Source organism: Triticum urartu, chromosome 5A, assembly GCF_056163025.1.
Source record: "Triticum urartu cultivar PI428250 chromosome 5A, HENAU_Tu73, whole genome shotgun sequence".
Lineage (NCBI taxonomy): Eukaryota > Viridiplantae > Streptophyta > Magnoliopsida > Poales > Poaceae > Triticum > Triticum urartu.
The window spans coordinates 29,889,474-29,914,025 of record NC_141877.1 but is presented as its reverse complement, the minus strand read 5'-3'; positions in this window follow the sequence as shown (position 1 = coordinate 29,914,025).

Sequence of the window (24,552 nt, the reverse complement as noted above, 5' to 3'; positions counted from 1 at the left end):
GTAGATGATGGGTTGCTAGAGTGACAGAAGCTTAAACCCTAGTTTATGCGTTGCTTCGTAAGGGGTTGATTTGGATCCATATGTTTCATGCTATGGTTAGGTTTACCTTAGTACTTTTGTTGTATTTGCGGATGCTTGTAATAGAGGTTAATCATAAGTGGGATGCTTGTCCAAGTAAGGGCAACACCTAAGCACCGGTCCACCCACATACCAAATTATCAAAATACCGAACGCGAATCATATGAACGTGATGAAAACTAGCTTGACGATATTCCCATATGTCCTCGGGAGCGCTTTAAATCATATAAGAGTTTGTCCAGGCTTGTCCTTTTGCTACAAAAAGGATTGGGCCACCTTGCTGCACCTTATTTACTTTTTTCACTTGTTGCTCATTACAAATTATCTTATCACAAAACTATCTGTTACCACTTGTTTCAGTACTTGCAGAGAATACCTTGCTAGAAACCGCTTATCATTTCCTTCTGCTCCTCGTTGGGTTCGACACTCTTACTTATCGCAAGGACTACGATAGATCCCCTATACTTGTGGGTCATCAAGACTCTTTTTTGGTGCCGTTGCCGGGGAGTGAAGCGCCTTTGGTAGGTGGAATTTGGTAAGGAAAAATTTATATATTGTGCTAAAATTTACTGTCACTTGTTACTATGGAAAGCAATCCTCCGAGGGGCTTGTTCGGGGTATCTTCACCCCGACCAGTAGAGCAAAGAGTTGCTCCTCAACCTACTGAACCTACTGAAAATGAAAATGCTTGCTTTGAAATTCCTTTGGGTATGGTAGAAAAACTGCTAGCTAATCCTTTTTTAGGAGATGGAACAAAACATCCTGATGAGCATCTAATATATGTGGATGAAGTTTGTGGATTATTTAAGCTTGCAGGTGTACCCGGAGATGTTGTTAAGAAGAAGGTCTTCCCTTTTTCTCTGAGGGGAGATGCATCGACATGGTATAGGCTATGTGATGATATGGAGTCTTGGAACTACAAATGATTGAAATTGGAATTTCATCAAAAGTTTTACCCTATGCATCTTGTTCATCGTGATCCCAATTATATATATAATTTTTGGCCTCACGAAGGAGAAAGCATCGCTCAAGCTTGGGGGAGGCTTAAATCAATGTTATATTAATGCCCCAATCATGAGCTCTCAAGAGAAATGATTATTCAAAAAATTTATGCTCGGCTTTCTGGTAACAACCGCACCATGCTTGATACTTCTTGTGCTGGCTCTTTTATGATGAAGACTATTGAATTCAAATGGGATTTATTGGAAAGAATTAAACGCAACTCCAAAGATTGGGACCTCGACAATGGTAAGGAGTCAGGTATGACACCTAGTTTTGATTGTGCTAAATCTTTTATGGATACCGATATTTTTCATAAATTTAGCACTAAATATGGACTTGACTCTGAGATAGTAGCTTCTTTCTGTGAATCTTTTGCTGCTTATGTTGATCTCCCCAAGGAGAAGTGGTTTAAATATCATCCTCCCATAGAAGTAAAAGTAGCTGCACCTATTAAAGTTGAAGAAAAGACTGTTACTTATAATGATCCTATTGTTCCTACTTCTTATGTTGAGAAACCACCTTTCCCTGCTAGGATAAAGGATCATGCTAAAGCTTCAACTATGGTTCGTAAAAGCAATATTAAAACATATACACCTCCTGAGCAAGTTAAAGTTGAACCTAATATTGCTATTGTTAAAGATCTCTTGTCTGATAATATAGATGGGCATGTTATTTATTTCTGCAATGAAACTGCTAGAATTGCTAAACCCTGTGATACAGATAAACCTAGACCTGTGGTAGGCATGCCTGTTATTTCTGTTAAAATAGGAGATCATTGTTATCATGGCTTATGTGATATAGGTGCTAGTGCTAGTGCAATACCTTATTCTTTATACCAAGAAGTTATGCATGATATTGCACCTGCTGAGATGGAAGATATTGATGTTACAATTAAACTTGCTAATAGAGATACTATTTCACCAATGAGAATTGTTAGAGATGTTGAAGTCTTGTGTGGGAAAACTAAATATCCTGCTGATTTTCTTGTTCTTGGTTCCCCACAAGATAGTTTTTGTCCCATTATATTTGGTAGACCCTTCTTAAATACTGTTAATGCTACCATAGATTGCAAAAGGGATGTTGTTACTGTCGGTTTAGATGATATGGCTCATGAATTTAATTTTTCTAAATTTAGTAGACAACACCGTGAAGAAGAATTACCTAGTAAGGATGAAATTATTGGTCTTGCTTCTATTGCCGTACCTCCTAGTGATCCTTTAGAATAATATTTGCTAGACCATGAAAATGATATGTTTATGAATGAAAGAAGGGAATTAGATGAAGTATTCTTTAAACAGGAACCTATTCTGAAAAACAATTTACCTGTTGAAATCCTAGGGGATCCTCCTCCAACCAAGGGTGATCCCATGTTTGAGCTTAAACCGTTACCTGATACTCTTAAATATGCTTATTTTGATGAGAAAAAGATATACCCTGTTATTATTAGTGCTAACCTTTCAGAACATGAAGAAGAGAGATTATTAAAAACTCTGAAGAAGCACCATGCTGCTATTGGGTATACTCTTGATGATCTTAAGGGCATTAGTCCCACTCTATGTCAACATCAAATTAATTTGGAAGAAGATGCTAAACTAGTTCGTGATCATCAACGCCGACTGAATCCTAAAATGAAAGAAGTGGTAAGAAAGGAGATACTAAAGCTCCTTGAGGCAGGTATAATTTATCCCGTTGCTGATAGTAAGTGGGTAAGTCCTGTCCATTGTGACCCTAAGAAGGGAGGAATCACTGTTGTTCTTAATGATAAAGATGAATTGATTCCTCAAAGAATTATTATTGGTTATAGGATGGTAATTGATTTCCGCAAATTAAATAAGGCTACTAAAAAAGATCATTACCCCTTACCTTTTATCGATCAAATGCTAGAAAGATTATCCAAACATACACATTTTTGCTTTCTAGATGGTTATTCTGGTTTCTCTCAAATACTTGTTTCAGCCAAAGATCAATCAAAGACTACTTTTACATGCCCTTTTGGTACTTTTGCTTATAGACGTATGCCTTTTGGTTTATGTAATGCACCTGCTACCTTTCAAAGATGCATGATGGCTATATTCTCTGACTTTTGTGAAAAGATTTGTGAGGTTTTCATGGACGACTTTTCTGTCTATGGATCTTCTTTTGATGATTGCTTGAGCAACCTTGATCGTGTTTTGCAGAGATGTGAAGAAACTAATCTTGTCTTGAATTGGGAAAAGTGCCACTTTATGGTTAATGAAGGTATTGTCTCGGGGCATAAAGTTTCTGAAAGAGGTATTGAAGTTGATAAAGCCAAGGTTGATGCTATTGAAAAGATGTCATGTCCCAAGGACATCAAAGGTATAAGAAGTTTCCTTGGTCATGCCGGTTTTTATAGGAGGTTCATCAAGGAATTCTCAAAAATCTCTCGGCCTCTGACTAATTTATTACAAAAAGATATACCATTTGTCTTTGATGATGATTGTGTGGAAGCATTTGAAATACTTAAGAAAGCATTGATCTCTACACCTTTTGTTCAGCCACCTGATTGGAATTTACCCTTTGAAATCATGTGTGATGCTAGTGATTATGATGTAGGTGCTGTTCTAGGACAAAGAGTTGATAAGAAACTAAATGTTATTCAATTTGCTAGTAAAACTCTAGACAATGCTCAAAGAAATTATGCTACTACTGAAAAAGAATTCTTAGCAGTTGTATTTGCCTGTGATAAGTTTAGACCTTATATTGTTGATTCTAAAGTAACTATTCACACTAATCATGCTGCTATTAAATATCTTATGGAAAAGAAAGATGCTAAACCTAGACTTATTAGATGAGTTCTCTTGCTACAAGAATTTGATTTACATATTGTTGATAGATAAGGAGCTAAGAACCCCGTTGCAGACAACTTGTCTAGGTTAGAAAATGTGCTTGATGACCCACTACCTATTGATGATAGCTTTCTTGATGAGCAATTAAATGTCATAAATACTTCTCATACTGCTCCATGGTATGCTGACTATGCTAATTACATTGTTGCTAAGTTTATACCACCTAGTTTCACATACCAGCAAAAGAAAAAGTTCTTTTATGATTTGAGGCATTACTTTTGGGGCGACCCACATCTTTATAAAGGAGTAGATGGTGTTATTAGATGTTGTGTACCTGAGCATGAACAGGAACAGATCCAACGCAAGTGTCACTCCGAAGCTTATGGAGGACACCATGCTGGAGATAGAACTGCACATAAGGTACTGCAATCTGGTTTTTATTGGCCTACTCTCTTCAAGGATGCCTGTAAGTTTGTCTTATCTTGTGATGAATGTCAAAGAATTGGTAATATTAGTAGACGTCAAGAAATGCCTATGAATTATTCACTTGTTATTGAACCATTTGATGTTTGGGGCTTTGACTATATGGGACCTTTTCCTTCCTCTAATGGTTATACACATATTTTAGTTGTTGTTGATTACGTTACTGAGTGGGTAGAAGCTATTCCAACTAGTAGTGCTGATCATAACACTTCTATTAAAATGCTTAAAGAAGTTATTTTTCCAAGGTTTGGAGTCCCTAGATATTTAATGACTGATGGTGGCTCACATTTTATTCATGGTGCTTTCCGTAAAATGCTTGCTAAATATGATGTTAATCATAGAATTGCATCTCCTTATCACCCTCAGTCTAGTGGTCAAGTAGAATTGAGCAATAGAGAACTCAAATTAATTTTGCAAAAGACTGTTAATAGGTCTAGAAAGAATTGGTCCAAGAAACTTGATGATGCATTATGGGCCTATGGAACTGCATATAAAAATCCTATGGGTATGTCTCCGTATAACATGGTCTATGGAAAAGCATGTCACTTACCTCTTGAACTAGAACACAAGGCTTATTGGGCTATTAAAGAACTTAATTATGATTTTAAACTTGCCGATGAGAAGAGGTTATTTGATATTAGCTCACTTGATGAATGGAGAACCGAAGCCTACGAAAATGCCAAGTTGTTTAAAGAAAAAGTTAAAAGGTGGCATGATAAAAGAATACAAAAGCGTGAGTTTAATGTTGGTGATTATGTATTGCTATACAACTCTGGTTTAAGATTTTTTGCAGGAAAACTTCTCTCTACATGGGAATGCCCCTTACGTTATCGAGGAGGTCTACCGTTCCGGTGCCATAAAAATCAACAACTTCGAAGGCACAAATCCGAAGGTGGTGAACGGTCAAAGAATCAAACACTATATCTCAGCTAATCCCATAAATGTTGAAACCAATGTTATTGAAACCGTAACCCCGGAGGAACACATGAAGGACACTTTCCGGAATGTTTCAGACTCCGAAAAGGAATAGGTATGTGGTACGGTAAGTAAACCGACTCCAAAACAGTTTTTAAGGCAATATTTCTCCGTTTTGGAATATTTAGAAAAATAGAAAAATAAGCAGCTGCCCCGAAAGGACACGAGGGCTCCACGTGGGTGGAGGGTGCGCCCCCCTACCTCGTGGGCACCTCGTGTGCTCTCCGGACTACGTTTTCTTACAGGACATGTATTTTGGTCGGTAAAAATTCATTATATAATCTCCCGGGGGTTTTGACTCCCATATCACGCAATTATCTCCTGTTTGTGTTTCGAGCTGTTGTTGCTGCAGATTAGAGGAGGATGTCTTTGCAAGAGTCAGTCGGGGAGAGCCGGGTGTCTCATCCGGCACCGAGATCAACGACAAACAATCATGTTGACCCCTTTGGGCCAGCAACGGAGGAAGAGATGGAGGCTGATTTAAAGAGGATAGATGCCATGGAAGAGGATCAAGAAGTCACTTCCCGCCTCCAAGCTGGATTCACAATGGGAGAACTGCAGAGGTTATCCCTTCCAATGTTAGATTTCTTTCTTGTGAGAATATGAAAAAGAGCGTCACTGGTTCTCCCGCAGCTATGCAGCACCCTTGGGTGCAGGGAGCTTTGGCTATTACAGGAAAACTCCGAAAGGAAATAATGGACCTCAAGCAGCGAGTCAACAAGCTTGAGGAGGAGAACCGTATCTTGAGGGGCATCATCGCCAAGAATATCACATCACCATCCCCGAGAAGAGAGACATAATCACATGGGTATGGGCACTCCACTTGGCAACTGCCAAGCTTGGGGGAGTGCCCCGGTATCGTATCACCATCACTTTATCTTTACCGTTTTTCTTAGTTCGATCCTTTTGGTAATATCTTGATCTAGTAGAATAAAAGTTCTTAGTGTGATTTAGTTGTGAGTTTTGCTTTATTATCCTTCTATGTAATTGAGTCCGTGAGCCATATAATAAAGGTTATTGTTGAGTCAAGGGCTTGATTATTTTTCCATGATCCTAAGTGAATAAAAGAAAAGAGAAAGAAATGAAAGAAACAAAGAGATCATGTGAATCTTATGGAGAGTAATGAGCTCACATAGACAGAGTACGATGAATAAAAGTTGTTGAGAGTTGACAAACATAATTTTGGTCATCGTTGCAATTAATAGGAAGTAATAAAGAAAGAGAGGTCTTCACATATAAATATACTATCTTGGACATCTTTTATAATTGTGAGCACTCATTAAAATATGACATGCTAAAGAGTTGACATTGGACAAGGAAGACAACGTAATGGGTTATGTTTTCTTACATCTGAGATAAGTTATATTGTCTTGGATCCTCCAACATGTTGAGCTGGCCTTTCCCCCTCATGCTAGCCAAATTCATTGCACCAAGTAGAGATACTACTTGTGCTTCCAAACACCCTTAAACCAGTTTTGCCATGAGAGTCCACCATACCTACCTATGGATTGAGTAAGATCCATCAAGTAAGTTGTCATCGGTGCAAGCAATAAAAATTGCTCTCTAAATATGTATGATTGATTGGTGTGGAAGAAATAAGCTTTATACGATCGTGTGATATGGAAGTAATAAAAGCGACAGACTGCATAATAAAGGTCCATATCACAAGTGGCAATATAAAGTGACGTTCTTTCGCATTAGGATTTTGTGCATCCAACAATAAAAGCGCATGACAACCTCTGCTTCCCTCTGCGAAGAGGCTATCTTTTACTTTTACCTCCTACCACTACTAGAAAAAGGGCTGGTAGTGGCGCACCTATTTTCGCTACTAATGGCGCACTACTGGTGCGCCACTAGCATCACGCCATTAGAATATTTTTCTAATGGCGCACCAGGTCAATATGCTTAATCTCAGGTCAAATCGCACTCTGTGGTTAAACTTCCCGAAAGGTCACCCATCCTCACACTACTCCAGCCCAAGCACGCTTAACTTCAGAGTTCTATCCAACCCCAGCAACAGCTCACTTCACAGGCACTTGTTGATATATCCAGCATATCAATCCTATTATACCTTGTTGATGTCTAGGACTTTGTTCATGTTCATGACCATGATGAAATTTTGAAAAATATTTCAAACTTCCCGGTCATATTACGTATCATTTTTTGAAAAAAAATTAAAAAAAATTTCAAAACCTTTTTTTTGATTTTTTTGCCTCTAGATCTTGAAAGCCCCGTAACTTTTTTTGTGTTAGGTTTTTGGGGATTTTGAAAATGTTTAACGGGGTTCCCCCGTTAAATTCGGATATAACTTTTCGAGTAGATGATTTTTCATATATAAAACTTTTTAATCCGAGTTCGTATGCAAAAGTTATGCCCATTTTACAAATTTCCACAGAGATTTTGCAAATAAAGTCGAAATTTATGTTTGTAAATTTTCCCAACAACTAGACCACATATCACATGGCAAACTTATTTTCTTTTATTTTTTTGACATTTTTATCATTTTTTTTATTTTTTTTAAAACTGAAAAGGCGGTCCACGAGGGGGGGTGCATTCGGTGGAAGCCGGGCAAACTAGTAATGGCGCACCGTGGGGTGGTGCGCCATTAGTAGTTAAACTAGTAATGGCGCACCGTGGGTGTGGTGCGCCATTACTAGTTTTGAAAAAAATATAAAAAAATTTGAATTTTTTTTTGAATTTTTTTTGAAAAAAACTTAGTAATGGCGCACCAGTGGACAGTGCGTACTAACAAATTTTTTTATTTTTTTTTACTTTTTTTTTCAAAACTTCTAATGGCGCACCGTGGGTGTGGTGCGCCATTACTAGTAATGGCGCACCACACCCACGGTGCGCCATTAGTAACAAATTTTGTTTTTTTTCAAAACTTCTAATGGCGCACCACACACCAGGTGCGCCATTAGTAATATATTACTAATGGCGTACCTGTATGTGGTGCGCCATTGCTATATTCTAATGGCGCACCACACACGTTGTGCGCCATTAGTGTCCATTTCATCTATAGCCGTTTTCCTAGTAGTGTACATTGCATAAGAGTCATGGTGATCTTCACCCTTCCTTTTTACATTTTATCCTTTGGCAAGCACAATATGTTGGAAAGATCTTGGTATATATGGCTAATTGGATGTGAGTTCTCATGAACTATTACTGTTGACATTACCCTTGAGGTAAGACGTTGGGAGGCGACACTATAAGCCCCTATTTTTCTCTGTGTCCGATTAAAACTCCATACCCATAAGTATTGCGTGAGTGTCAACAATTGTGAAAGACTATATTATAGTTGAGTATGTGGACTTGCTGAAAGGCTCTTATACATTGACTCTTTCCTATGTTATGATAAATTGCAATTGCTTCAATGACTGAGATTATAGTTTGTTAGTTTTCAATGAAGTTTACGATTCATACTTGATATTGTGATTGAATTATTACTCTAGCATAAGAAATCATATGACAAGAATTATATAAATTGCTGTTCTAAGAATGATCATGATGCCCTCATGTCCATATTTTATTTTTTTATCGACACCTTCATCTCTAAACATGTGGACATATTTTTCGATTTCGGCTTTTCGCTTGAGGACAAGCGAGGTCTAAGCTTGGAAGAGTTGATACGTCCATTTTGCATCATGCTTTTATATCAATATTTATTGCATTATGGGTTGTTATTACACATTATGTCACAATACTTATGCCTATTCTCTCTTATTTTACAAGGTTTACATAAAGAGGGAGAATGCCGGCAGCTGGGATTCTGGCTGGAAAAAGAGCAAATATTATAGACCTATTCTGCACAGCTCCAAAAGTCCTAAAACTTCACGGATGATGTTTTCCAAATATATAAAAAAACATTGAGCGCAAGAACTTCACCAGGGGGCCACACCCTGCCCACGAGGGTGGGGCCGCGCCCTACCCCCCTGGGCGCGCCCCCTACCTCGTGGACCCCCTGGTGGCCCTCTGGTGACCATCTTCTGCTATATGGACTCTTTCGATGGGAAAATAATCATAAGCCATCTTCTCGGACGAAACTCCGCCGCCACGAGGCGGAACCTTGGAGGAACCAATCTAGGGTTCTGGCGGGGCTGTTCTGCCGGGGAAACTTCCCTCCCGGAGGGGGAAATCATCGCCATCGTCATCACCAACGCTCCTCTCATCGGGAGAGGGCAGTCTCCATCAACATCTTCATCAGCACCATCTCATCTCAAAACCCTAGTTTATCTCTTGTATCCAATTCTTGTCTCCAAGTCCGGGATTGGTGCTAGTAGGTTTCTAGTAGTGTTAATTACTCCTTGTAGTTGATGCTAGTTGGTTTAATTGGTGGAAGATCATATGTTAAGATCCTATATGCACATTAATACCCCTCTGATTATGAACATGTTTATGCTTTGTGAGTAGTTACTTTTGTTCCTGAGGACATGGGAGAAGTCTTGCTATTAGTAATCATCTGAATTTGGTATTCGTTCGATATTTTGATGAGATGTATGTTGTCTCTCCTCTAGTGGTGTTATGTGAACATCGACTACATGACACTTCACCATTGTTTGGGCCTAGAGGAAGGCATTGGGAAGTAATAAGTAGATGATGGGTTGCTAGAGTGACAGAAGCTTAAACCCTAGTTTATGCGTTGCTTCGTAAGGGGCTGATTTGGATCCATATGTTTCATGCTATGGTTAGGTTTACCTTAATACTTTTGTTGTATCTGTGGATGCTTGTAATAGAGGTTAATCATAAGTGGGATGCTTGTCCAAGTAAGGGCAACACCCAAGCACCGGTCCACCCACATACCAAATTATCAAAGTACCGAACGCGAATCATATGAACGTGATGAAAACTAGCTTGACAATATTCCCATATGTTCTCGGGAGCGCTTTACATCATATAAGAGTTTGTCCAGGCTTGTCCTTTGCTACATAAAGGATTGGGCCACCTTGCTGCACCTTATTTACTTTTGTCACTTGTTGCTCATTACAAATTATCTTATCACAAAACTATCTGTTACCACTTGTTTCTGTACTTGCAGAGAATACATTGCTGGAATCCGCTTATCATTTCCTTCTGCTCCTCGTTGGGTTCGACACTCTTACTTATCGAAAGGACTATGATAGATCCCCTATACTTGTGGGTCATCAGTTGCATCATTTACAACTCTTCTTTAAGATATCCATTAAGGAATGCAGTTTTGAGATCCATTTGCCAAATTTCATAATCATGAAATGCGGCAATTGCTAACATGATTTGGACAGACTTAAGCGTCGCTATGGGTGAGAAGGTCTCATCGTAGTCAACTCCTTGAACTTGTCGAAAACCTTTCGCAACAAGTCGAGCTTTATAGACAGTAATATTAGCTTCCTCACTAATTGGTGTAGGAATCACAGGAACTGATTGATGTGATGGACTACTTTCCAATAAGGGAGTAGGTACAATTACCTTATCAAGTTCTAATTTCCGCCCACTCACTTCTTTAGAGAGAAACTCCTTCTCTAGAAAGGATCCATTCTTAGCAACGAATATCTTGCCTTCGGATCTATGATAGAAGGTGTACCCAACAGTCTCTTTTGGGTATCTTATGAAGACACATTTTTCTGATTTGGGTTTGAGCTTATCAGGTTGAAGCTTTTTCACATAAGCATCGCAGACCCAAACTTTAAGAAACGACAACTTGGGATTCTTGCCAAACGATAGTTCATAAGGTGTCGTCTCAACGGATTTCGATGGTGCCCTATTCAACGTGAATGGAGCCATCTCTAAAGCATAACCCCAAAATGATAGCGGTAAATCAGTAAGAGACATCATAGATCGCATCATATCTAATAAAGTGCGGTTACGATGTTCGGACACACCATTACGCTGTGGTGTTCCAGGTGGCATGAGTTGCGAAACTATTCCGCATTGTTTCAAATGAAGACCAAACTCGTAACTCAAATATTCTCCTCCACGATCAGATCGTAGAAACTTTATTTTCTTGTTACGATGATTTTCCACTTCACTCTGAAATTCTTTGAACTTTTCAAATGTTTCAGACTTATGTTTCATCAAGTAGATATACCCATATCTGCTCAAATCATCTGTGAGGGTCAGAAAGTAACGATACCCGCCACGAGCATCATCACTCATCGGACCGCATACATCAGTATGTATTGTTTCCAATAAGTCTGTTGCTCGTTCCATTGTTCCGGAGAATGGAGTTTTAGTCATCTTGCCCATGAGGCATGGCTCGCAAGCATCAAGTGATTCGAAAAGTCCATCTGCATGGAGTTTCTTCATGCGCTTTACACCAATATGACCTAAACGGTAGTGCCACAAATAAGTTGCACTATCATTATTAAACTTATATCTTTTGGCTTCAATACTATGAATATGTGTATCACTACTATCAAGATTTAGTAAAAATAGACCACTCATCAAGGGTGCATGACCATAAAAGATATTACTCATATAAATAGAACATCCATTATTCTCCGATTTAAATGAATAACTATCTCGCATTAAACAAGATCCAGATATAATGTTGCTACCTCTTGAGCACTGTGTTGGTTTTCCCTGAAGAGGAAGGGATGATGCAGCAAAGTAGCGTAAGTATTTCCCTCAGTTTTTGAGAACCAAGGTATCAATCCAGTAGGAGGCTACGCGCGAGTCCCTCGCACCTGCACAAAACAAATAAATCCTCGCAACCAATGCAAGTAGGGGTTGTCAATCCCTATAGGGCCACTTACGAGAGTGGGATCTAATAGATATGATAAGATAATATTTTTGGTATTTTATGATAAAATATGCAAAGTAAAATAAAGGCAAAGTAAATAACAAATAAATAACTAAGTAGTAGGAGATCAATATGATAAAGATAGACCCGGGGGGCCATAGGTTTCACTAGTGGCTTCTCTCGAGAGCATAAGTATTCTACAGTGGGTGAGCAAATTATTGTTGAGCAATTGACAGAATTGAACATAGTTATGAGAATATCTAGGTATGATCATGTATATAGGCATCACGTCTGAGACAAGTAGACCGACTCCTACCTGCATCTACTACTATTACTCCACTCATCGACCGCTATCCAGCATGCATCTAGAGTATTAAGTTAAAAACAGAGTAACGCCTTAAGCAAGATGACATGATGTAGAGGGATAGACTCATGCAATATGAAGAAAACCCCATCTTGTTATCCTTGATGGCAACAATACAGTACATGCCTTGCTGCCCTTACTGTCACCGGGAAAGGACACCGCAAGATTGAACCCAAAGCTAAGCACTTCTCCCATTGCAAGAAAGATCAATCTAGTAGGCCAAACCAAACTGATAATTCGAAGAGACTTGCAAAGATAACCAATCATACATAAAAGAATTCAGAGAAGATTCAAATATTATTCTTAGATAGACTTGATCATAAACCCACAATTCATCGGCCTCAACAAACACACCGCAAAAAGAAGATTACATCGAATAGTTCTCCACAAGGGAGGGGGAGAACATTGTATTCAGATCCAAAAAGAGAGAAGAAGCCATCTAGCTGCTAACTATGGACTCGTAGGTCTGAGGTAAACTACTCACACTTCATCGGAGAGGCTATGGTGTTGATGTAGAAGCCCTCCGTGATCGATGCCCCCTCCGGCGGAGCTCTGGAATAGGCCCCAAGATGGGATCTCGTGGATACAGAAAGTTACGGCGATGGAATTAGGGTTTTGGCTCCGTATCTGGTCGTTTGGGGGTACGTGGATATATATAGGAGGAAGGAGTACGTCGGTGGAGCAACAGGGGGCCCACGAGGGTGGAGGGCGCGCCTGGTGGGGGTGGGCGCGCCCCCCTACCTCGTGGCCTCCTGTTTTATTTCTTGACATAGGGTCCAAGTCTCTCTGGTCTTATTCGTTGAGAAAATCAGGTTCCCGAAGGTTTCGTTCCGTTTGGACTCTGTTTGATATTCCTTTTCTTCGAAACCCTAAAACAGGCAGAAAACAACAATTCTGGGTTGGGCCTCCGATTAATAGGTTAGTCCCAAAAATAATATAAAAGTGGATAATAAAGCCCAATAATGTCCAAAATAGTAGATAATATAACATGGAGCAATCAAAAATTATAGATACATTGGAGACGTATCAAGCATCCCCAAGCTTAATTCCTGCTCGTCCTCGAGTAGGTAAATGATAAAAACAGAATTTTTGATGCGGAGTGCTACTTGGCATAATTTTAATGTAATTCTTCTTAATTGTGGTATGAATATTCAGATCCAAAAGATTCAAGACAAAAGTTCATATTGACATAAAAATAATAATACTTCAAGCATACTAATAAAGCAATTATGTCTTCTCAAAATAACATGGCTAAAGAAAGTTATCCCTACAAAATCATATAGTCTGGCTATGCTCTATCTTCACCACACAAAATATTTAAATCATGCACAACCCCGATGACAAGCCAAGCAATTGTTTCATACTTTTGACATTCTCATAACTTTTTCAATCTTCACGCAATACATGAGCGTGAGCCATGGATATAGCACTATAGGTGGAATAGAGTGGTGGTTGTGGAGTAGACAAAAAGGGAGAAAATAGTCTCACATCAACTAGGCGTATCAACGGGCTATGGATATGCCCATCAATAGATATCAATGTGAGTGAGTAGGGATTGCCATGCAACGGATGCACTAGAGCTATAAGTATATGAAAGCTCAAAAAGAAACTAAGTGGGTGTGCATCCAACTTGCTTGCTCATGAAGACCTTGGAAATTTTGAGGAAGACCATCATTGGAATATACAAGCCAAGTTCTATAATGAAAAATTCCCACTAGTATATGAAAGTGATAACATGAGAGACTCTCTACTATGAAGATCATGGTGCTACTTTGAAGCACAAGTGTGGTAAAAGGATAGTAACATTGTCCCTTCTCTCTTTTTCTCTCATTTTTTGGGCTTTCTCTCTCTTTTTTATGGCCTCTTTTCTTTCTCTTTTTTTTATTTTTTGTCCGGAGTCTCATCCCGACTTGTGGGGGGATCATAGTCTCCATCATCCTTTCCTCACTGGGACAATGCTCTAATAATGATGATCATCACACTTTTATTTTTCTTACAACTCAACAATTACAACTCGATACTTAGAACAAAATATGACTCTACATGAATGCCTCCGGCAGTGTACCGGGATATGCAATGACTCATGAGTGACATGTACGAAAGAATTATGAATGGTGGCTTTGCCACAAATACGATGTCAACTACATGATCATGCTAAGCAATATGACAATGATGGAGTGTTTCATAATAAACGGAACGGTGGAAAGTTGCATGGCAATATATCTCGGAATGGCTATGGAAATTCCATAATAGGTAGGTATGGTGGTTGTTTTGAGGAAGGTATCTGGTGGGTGTATGATACCGGCGAAAGGTGCGCGGTATTAGAGAGGCTAGCAAAGGTGGAAGGGTGAGAGTGTGTATAATCCATGGACTCAACATTAGTTATAAAGAACTCATATAATTGTTGCAAAAATCTACAAGTTATCAAAGCAAAGTATTACTCACATGCTCCTAGGGGGATAGATTGGTAGGAAAAGACCATCGCTCGTCCCCGACCGCCACTCATAAGGAAGGCAATCAAAAAATAAATCATGCTCCAACTTCATCACATAACGGTTCACCATACGTGGATGCTACGGGAATCACAAACTTCAACACAAGTATTTCTCAAATTCACAACTACTTGACTAGCACAACTTTAATATCACCATCTTTATATCTCAAAACAATTATCAAGTATCAAACTTATCATAGTATTCAACACACTCATAAGGGAATTTTTATTCTTGAATACCTAGCATATTAGGATATTAAGCAAATTACCATGCTATTAAGACTCTAAAAATAATCTAAGTGAAGCATGAGAGATCAATAGTTTCTATAAAACAAATCCACCATCGTGCTCTAAAAGATATAAGTGAAGTACTAGAGCAAAATTATATAACCCATAAGATATAAGCGAAGCACATAGAGTATTCTAAAAAATTCTAAATCATGTATGGCTCGCTCAAAAGGTGTGTACAACAAGGATGATTGTGGTAAACTAACAAATAAAGACTCAAATAATACAAGACGCTCCAAGCAAAACACATATCATTGGGCGAATAAAAATATAGCTCCAAGTAAAGTTACCGATAGAAGTAGACGAAAGAGCGGATTCCTTCCGGGGCATCCCCAAGCTTTGGCTTTTAGGTGTCCTTAGATTATATTGGGGGTGCCATGGGCATCCCCAAGCTTAGGCTTTTTCCACTCCTTGTTCCATAATCCATCAAATCTTTACCCAAAACTTGAAAACTTCACAACACAAAACTTAAAGTAGAAAATCTCGTGAGCTCCGTTAGCGAAAGAAAATAAAAGATCACTTCAAGGTACTGTAATGAACTAATTATTTATTTATATTGGTTTTATACCTATTTTATTCCAACTTCTCTATGGTTTATAAACTATTTTACTAGCCATAGATTCATCAAAATAAGCAAACAACACACGAAAAACAGAATCTGTCAAAAACAGAACAGTCTGTAGTAACCTGTAGCTAGTGCAAGATCTGGAACCCCAAAAATTCTAAAATAAATTGCTGGACATGAGGAATTTATCTATTAATCATCTTCAAAAAGAATTAACTAAATATCACTCTCCAAAAAAATGGCAGCAGTTCTCGTGAGCGCTAAAGTTTCTATTTTTTACAGCAAGTTCAACAAGACTTTCCCCAAGTCTTCCCAACGGTTCTACTTGGCACAAACACTAATTAAACACAAAAAACACAACCAAAACATAGGCTAGATAAATTATTTATTAAATAACAGCAAGGAAAAATATTGGGTTGTCTCCCAATAAGCGCTTTTCTTCAAAGCCTTTTTAGCTAGGCATTGATAATTTTAATGATGCTCACATGAAAGACAAGAATTGAAGCACAAAGAGAGCATCATAAAACATGTGACAAACACATCTAAGTCTAACATAATTCCTATGCATAGGAATCTTATAGGCAAACAAATTATCATGGCAAGCAAAAACTAGCATATGCATGGAAGAGGAAAGAAACAATAGTAATCTCAATATAACGAGAGGTAATTCAGTAACATGAAAACTTCTACCACCATATTTTCCTCTCTCGTAATAATTACATGTAGGATCATAAGCAAATTCAACAAAATAGATATCACATAAAATATTTTCAACAAGATCCACATGCATGCAAAGTTGACACTCTTCCAAAATAGTGGGATTAACATTAACTAAAGTCATGACCTTTCCAAACGCACTTTTATCAAAATTTCATAAGATTGAACATTCTCCAAATATGTGGGATCTAAAGTAGACATTCTTCCAAACCCACTTTCAATATTATTGCAAACATTATAATCAATCTCATATTCATCATGGGGCTTAAATAAATTTTCAAGATCAAAAGAAGAATCACCCCAATCATGATCATTGCAACAAGTATAGGACAAAGAAAAACAAGCATCCCCAAGCTTAGGGTTTTGCATATCATTAGCACAATTGACATTAATAGAATTTGCATATCATTAGCACAATTGACATTAATAGAATTTATAATAACATCATTGCAATCATGATTTTTATTCAAAGGTCTGTCGTGAATCACTTCATAAAATACTTCATCGCAATTTTTAGATTCACGAATTTCAAGCAAAACTTCATAGAGATAATCTAGTGCACAAAACTCACTAGCAATTGGTTCAACATAATTGGATCTCTTAAAGAGATTAGCAAGCGGATGAGGATCCATAGATCTTAGGTTCTCTGTTTAGTAATAAATAAACGACTATTCCAACCATATGAGCAAACAAGAAACAGGCAAAAAGAGGCAAATAGAGAAAGAGAGGGAGGATAGAGAGAGAGGGCAAATGAAACGACAAGGGTGAAGTGGGGGAGAGGAAAACGAGAGGCAAATGGCAAATAATGTAATGCGGGAGATAAGGGTATGTGATGGGTACTTGGTATGTTGACTTTTGCGTAGACCTCCCCAGCAACGGCGCCAGAAATCCTTCTTGCTACCTCTTGAGCATTGCGTTGGTTTTCCCCGAAGAGGAAGGGATGATGCAGCAAAGTAGCGTAAGTATTTCCCTCAGTTTTTGAGAACCAAGGTATCAATCCAGTAGGAGGCTATGCACGAGTCCCTCGCACCTGCACAAAACAAATAAATCCTCGCAACCAACGCAAATAGGGGTTGTCAATCCCTATAGGGGTTGTCAATCCCTATAGGGCAACGAGAGTGAGATCTGATAGATATGATAAGATAATATTTTTGGTATTTTTATGATAAAAGATGCAAAGTAAAATAAAGGCAAAGTAAATAACAAATAAATAACTAAGTATTAGGAGATCAATATGATAAAGATAGACCCCGGGGCCATAGGTTTCACTAGTGGCTTCTCTCGAGAGCATAAGTATTCTACAGTGGGTGAACAAATTACTGTTGAGCAATTGACAGAATTGAGCATAGTTATGAGAATATCTAGGTATGATCATGTATATAAGCATCACGTCCGAGACAAGTAGACTGACTCCTGCCTGCATCTACTACTATTACTCCACTCATCGACCGCTATCCAGCATGCATCTAGAGTATTAAGTTAAAACCAGAGTAACACCTTAAGCAAGATGACATGATGTAGAGGGATAGACTCATGCAATATGAAGAAAACCCCATCTTGTTATCCTCGATGGCAACAATACAATACGTGCCTTGCTGCCCTTACTGTCACTGGGAAAGGACACCGCAAGATTGAACCCAAAGCTAAGCACTTCTCCCATTGCAAGAAAGATCAATCTAGTAGGACAAACCAAACTGATAATTTGAAGAGACTTGCAAAGATAACCAATCATACATAAAAGAATTCAGAGAAGATTCAAATATTATTCATAGATAGACTTGATCATAAACCCACAATTCATCGATCTCAATAAACACACCACAAAAATAAGATTACATCGAATAGTTCTCCACAAGAGAGGGGGAGAACATTGTATTGAGATCCAAAAAGAGAGAAGAAGCCATCTAGCTACTAACCATGGACCCGTAGGTCTAAGGTAAACTACTCACACTTCATTGGAGAGGCTATGGTGTTGATGTAGAAGCCCTCCGTGATCGATGCCCCCTCCGGCGGAGCTCCGGAACAGGCCCCAAGATGGGATCTCGTGGATACAGAAAGTTACGGTGGTGGAATTAGGGTTTTGGCTCCGTATCTGGTCATTTGGGGGTACGTGGATATATATAGGAGGAAGGAGTACGTCGGTGGAGCAACAGGGGGCCCACGAGGGTGGAGGGCGCGCCTGGTGGGGGTGGGCGCGCCCTCCTACCTCGTGGCCTCCTGTTTTATTTCTTGACATAGGGTCCAAGTCTCTCTGGTCTTATTCGTTGAGAAAATCACGTTCCCGAAGGTTTCATTCCATTTGGACTCCGTTTGATATTCCTTTTCTTTGAAACCCTAAAACTGAAAAAACAGCAATTCTGGGTTGGGCCTCCGGTTAATAGATAATCCCAAAAATAATATAAAAGTGGATAATAAAGCACAATAATGTCCAAAAAGTAGATAATATATAATGGAGCAATCAAAAATTATAGATACGTTGGAGACGTATCAAATGTTCATGCTTAACGCCGGCACTAAATAACAATTATTCAGGTCTAAAACTAATCCCGAAGGTAGATGTAGAGGTAGCGTGCCGACGGCAATCACATCGGCTTTGGAACCATTTCCCACGTGCATCGTCACCTCGTCCTGAGCTAATCTTTGCTTAATCTGTAGCCCCTGTTTCGAGTTTCAAATATTAGCAACAGAACCAGTATCAAATACCTAGGCGCTACTGCGAGCATTAGTAAGGTACACATCAATAACATGTATATCAAATATACCTTTCACTTTGCCATCCTTCTTATCCGCCAAATACTTGGGGCAGTTCCGCTTCCAGTGACAAGTCCCTTTGCAGTAGAAGCACTCAGCCTCAGGCTTAGGTCCAGACTTGGGCTTCTTCACTTGAGAAGCAACTTTCTTGTTGTTTCTTCTTGAAGTTCCCCTTCTTTCCTTTGTTGTTCTTCTTGAAACTGGTGGTCTTGTTGACCATCAACACTTGATGCTCCTTCTTGATTTCTACCTCCGTGGCCTTTAGCATTGCGAAGAGCTCGGGAATTGTCTTATCCATCCCTTGCATATTATCGTTCATCACGAAGCTCTTGTAGCTTGGTGGCAGTGATTGAAGAACTCTGTCAATGACACTATCATCAGGAAGATTAACTCCCAGCTGAGTCAAGTGGTTGTGGTACCCAAACATTCTGAGTATATGTTCACTGCCAGAACTATTCTCCTCCATTTTGCAGCTGTAGAACTTATTGGAGACTTCATATCTCTCAATCCGGGCATTTGCTTGAAATATTAAGTTCAACTCCTCGAACATCTCATATGCTCCATGACATTCAAAACGTCGTTGAAGTCCCGATTCTAAGCTGTAAAGCATGGCATACTGAACTATCGAGTAGTCATCAACTTTGCTTTGCCAGACGTTCTTAACGTCGTCAGCAGCATCTGTAGCAAGCTTGTCACCTAGCGGTGCTTCCAGGACGTAATTCTTCTGTGCAGCAATGAGGATAATTCTCAAGTTACGGACCCATTCCGTGTAATTGCTACCATCATCTTTCAACTTAGCTTTCTCTAGGAATGCATTAAAATTCAACGGAACAACAGCACAGGCCATTTATCTACAACAACATAGACATGCAAAATACTATCAGGTACTAAGTTCATGATAAATTAAAGTTAAATTAATCATATTACTTAAGAACTCCCACTTAGATAGACATCCCTCTAATCATCTAAGTGATCATGTGATCCATATCAACTAAACCATGTCTGATCATCACATGAGATGGAGTAGTTTTCAATGGTGAACATTACTATGTTGATCATATCTACGATATGATTCACACTCGACCTTTAGGTCTCCGTGTTCTGAGGCCATATCTGCATATGCTAGGCTCGTCAAGTTTAACCCGAGTATTCTGCGTGTGCAAAACTGGCTTGCACTTGTTGTATGTGAATGTAGAGCTTATCACACCAGATCATCACGTGGTGTCTCGGCACGACGAACTGTAGCAACGGTGCATACTCAGGGAGAACACTTATACCTTGGAATTTAGTGAGAGATCATCTTATAATGCTACCGCCGTACTAAGCAAAATAAGATGCATAAAGGATAAACATCACATGCAATCAATATAAGTGATATGATATGGCCATCATCATCTTGTGCCTTTGATCTCCATCTCCAAAGCACCGTCACGATCACCATCGTCACCGGCTTGACACCTTAACCTCCATCATAGCATCATTGGCGTCTCGCCAACTATTGCTTCCACGACTATCGCTACCGCTTAGTGATAAAGTAAAGCAATTACATGGCGATTGCAATTCATACAATAAAGCGACAATCATATGGCTCCTGCCAGTTGCCGATAACTGTGTTACTAAACATGATCATATCATACAACAATTTATATAATCACGTCTTGACCATATCACATCACAACATGCCCTGCAAAAACAAGTTAAATGTCCTCTACTTTGTTGTTGCAAGTTTTACGTGGCTGCTACGGGCTTAGCAAGAACCGTTCTTACCTATGCATCAAAAACCACAACGTGGTATAGTGATTGCTTTTTGATCTTCAGAAAGAACCCTGTTCATTGAATCCGATTCAACTAAAGTTGGAGAAACAGACACCCACTAGCCACCTGTGTGCGAAGCACGTCGGTAGAACAGTCTTGCGTAAGCGTACGCGTAATGTCGGTCTGAGCCGCTTCATCCAACAATACCGCTGAATCAAGAATCAACTAGTGACGACAAGCAATATGTATATACCTACGCCCACAACTCCTTTGTGTTCTACTCGTTCTTCTAACATCTACGCATAAACCTGGCTCTAATACCAGTGTTGGGGAACGCAGTAATTTCAAAATTTTCCTACGCACACGCAAGATCCATCTAGGTGATGCATAGCAATGAGCAGGGAGAGTGTGTCCATGTACCCTTGTAGACCGAAAGCGGAAGCGTTTGATAACGTGGTTGATGTAGTCGAACGTCTTCACGATCCAACCGATCCAAGTACCAAACGCACGGCACCTCCGCGATCTGCACATGTTCAGCTCGGTGACATCCCTCGTACTCTTGATCCAGCTGAGGCCGAGGGAGAGTTTTGTCAGCACGATGGCGTGATGATGGTGATGATGAAGTTACCGACGCAGGGCTTGGCCTAAGCACTACAATGGTATGACCGAGGTGGAAATCTGTGGAGAGGGGCACCGCACACGGCTAAGACAACTGTCAACTTGTGTGTCTATGGGGTGCCCCCCCCGTATATAAAGAAGTGGAGGAGGGGAGGGCCGGTCCTCTCTATGGCGCGCCCCAAGGGGGATTCCTACTCATAGTTGGAGTAGGTTTCCCCCCTTTCCCTAGTTGGAGTAGGATAAGAAGGAAGAGGGAGAAGGAGAGAAGGAAAGGGGGCCGACCCCCTTCCCAAATCAGATTGGGCCTGGGGGGCGCGCCCCCATGTAACATCCCAAATTTTCAATTTGGAATGTTATACATTAGATCATCAATGCATATCATATTTTATTTTTTGCTTTTTGGTTGATCCTAGAAATTCTACGCAACTCAATGACCCACGGAGAGAGTTGGGAATTTCATTATTTTCATATTTGAGTTCTCTCAAATTTTGAGAATAGGATCATTTGGTTTTATTTATTTTATCATCAATTATTTCTATTACAAAAATATGAGAGAGGGAATAAAATGATTTTCCCAAAATAAAGAAATATTGAGGATTTAATAAAAAAATCAAATCAGATTTTATTTCGGAATTTTTCGGTGTTTTATTTGAATTTAGGAAAAAAGTGCATTTTTCAAAATTGCATTTAGGGCCCAAATAAATGTTCACCTTGTGTAGCTTGATTATAGAAGCCCGTGAAAATTTATTTCGGAATTTTTGGAGTCCGTTTAGTATTTCTTTTTATTTTTCTTCCGAGCGTAATAATTAAAAAAAGAACCGACTTCGGGCCGTACCCGAGCGGGACACCGCCCGGGGGCAGCCTTTAAATAGCATCGCCCCGAGCCGCCCCAGCCCATCAGCCCCGCCTCGATCCGCGCGCACCGTCGGAGCCGCCGCCGCCGACGATCCCGCCGCCCAAGGTTCGTCGCGCCTTGTTTTCCGTGCCGAAAAAAAATTCGGCGTTCGTCGTTTTTCTTTTTTCTCGAATTAAATCCGCGATTTTTCTGATTGCGATTCCTGATCCGATTTTCGTTTTAGTTTAACTTTTCGCTCGTTGATCGGAATTAGGCGATTCAAGCGCCTAGGGATTCGTCCCGAAACCCTCTATCCGTTTAATCAACTTAAACAAGATTTTGCTACTGTAAAATTTGCCCTAGATCCAGATTAGTAGAACGAAGTTGTTTTCTTTCGCAGTTTGATTTGCGTTGCTTCGTTTGATTTGATTCTTTTTGCCAACCGGAGTTCTTAAGTTGAACCTTCTGGTTAGATCTCTTATTTGAGTTTTACCTGTGCATTAGATGAGTACTTATTGTATGCTTGTTTGTTTGTCTGCGATAGAATACCCGGAGTGCGCCGCCTGTTACTTCGAATCGTTAGGTTTCGCGGATCATCAGCAAGGCAAGTAACACTTTGATCATACCTTTTCTACTACCCGGTTTTATTGCATTAGATCAATCCTCACACATTGCATGATTAGGATCTAATTAAATTGTGGGATGGGAAGTAGATGAGGTAGTACCTATTACCTGTTTATTATCAAACCTTTGGGAGTTACTTCTATGTTTGCTTATTATGCCATGCTATGCTAGTAGACGTGGATTGGGTGAGTGAAATCCATGACAGATGTGAGATTGTGAATTAATGGTTTATCTAAGGTGGCAACTTAAACACACATCTGGGTGGATTGAGGCACCTGGGTATTCCAGGACTTACCTGTTTTCTTTTGGACCGCCACCCAGGCTCAAAGGGATCATGAGACTATTCATACTAGAAACTTCCGTGTGCGGCCACAAGCTATTATGGGCTCTAGCATAGTTGACTAAGTTGTGCGAACTCTTACAGTGGTAGACTAGCAGATGTAGGGGGTGTAGGTGGTACGGTCTACCCGATCGTAAGGTGCTAGCGCTTCTGAAAGACTATGTCTTGGTCATCCGTCTTCTCAAACACCATGTAGTGCGAGAAACCAAACGGAGGCGATCGAGTCTTGTGGGGAAAAATGCGCAAACCTCTGCAGAGTGTAATAAACTAATCATGGTTAGCCGTGTCCCCGGTTATGGACATCTTGAGTATCTAGTACTTGGATTTTCATGTGAATCTCAACATGTTACTCTATAATTAATTTTGTTGGGTTATGTTTAATGATGATGCTTAATTGGGATTGAGAATGCTGTCAACCATTCTCAATGTTTAACAACCACCATGATAGTAATTAAATCTATTCCTTTGAAGTAGGGAAATATTGGCTTTACGCAAAACAGTAACCATAGAGCTTTCCACCAGCCAAATATGCATATAGTATAGCTCTTTCATTCCATTACTCTCTATGTGTTACCTTGCCAGCATATTCCATGTGCTGACCCGTTTTCGGGCTGCAAAGTTAATGTTGCAGACTTTTCAGACGACGATTAAGGAGTTTTTAGGTCACCGTTCTATACTCGGTGATGCCGTTGGAGTTGATGGACTCACTTATCTTCCAAGCCTTCCGTTGTTATCGTTATTAGATGGCCTTAAGCCATATTTATTGTAATAAGTTCTCTTTTGAGACACTCGATGTAATAAGTGTGTGATTGCTACTCTGCTATAAATCCTCCGAGTACTATGTGGTGTCAGCATTACTGATCTAGGGATGACACCGGAGCACAGAGATCAGACTGTATGAGGTCTGGTCGCTACACCCCACCTTGGCCTCCTCCCCCTCTCTCCCACTATGGCCCATTAAGGCCCATTGACTCCTCGGGGGGTTCCGGTAACCCCCCGGTACTCCGGTAATTGCCAGAACTTATCTGAAACCATTCCGGTGTCTAAACATAGCCTTCCAATATATAAATCTTTATGTCTCGACCATTTCGAGACTCCTCGTCATGTACGTGATCACATCCGGGACTCCGAAATACCTTCG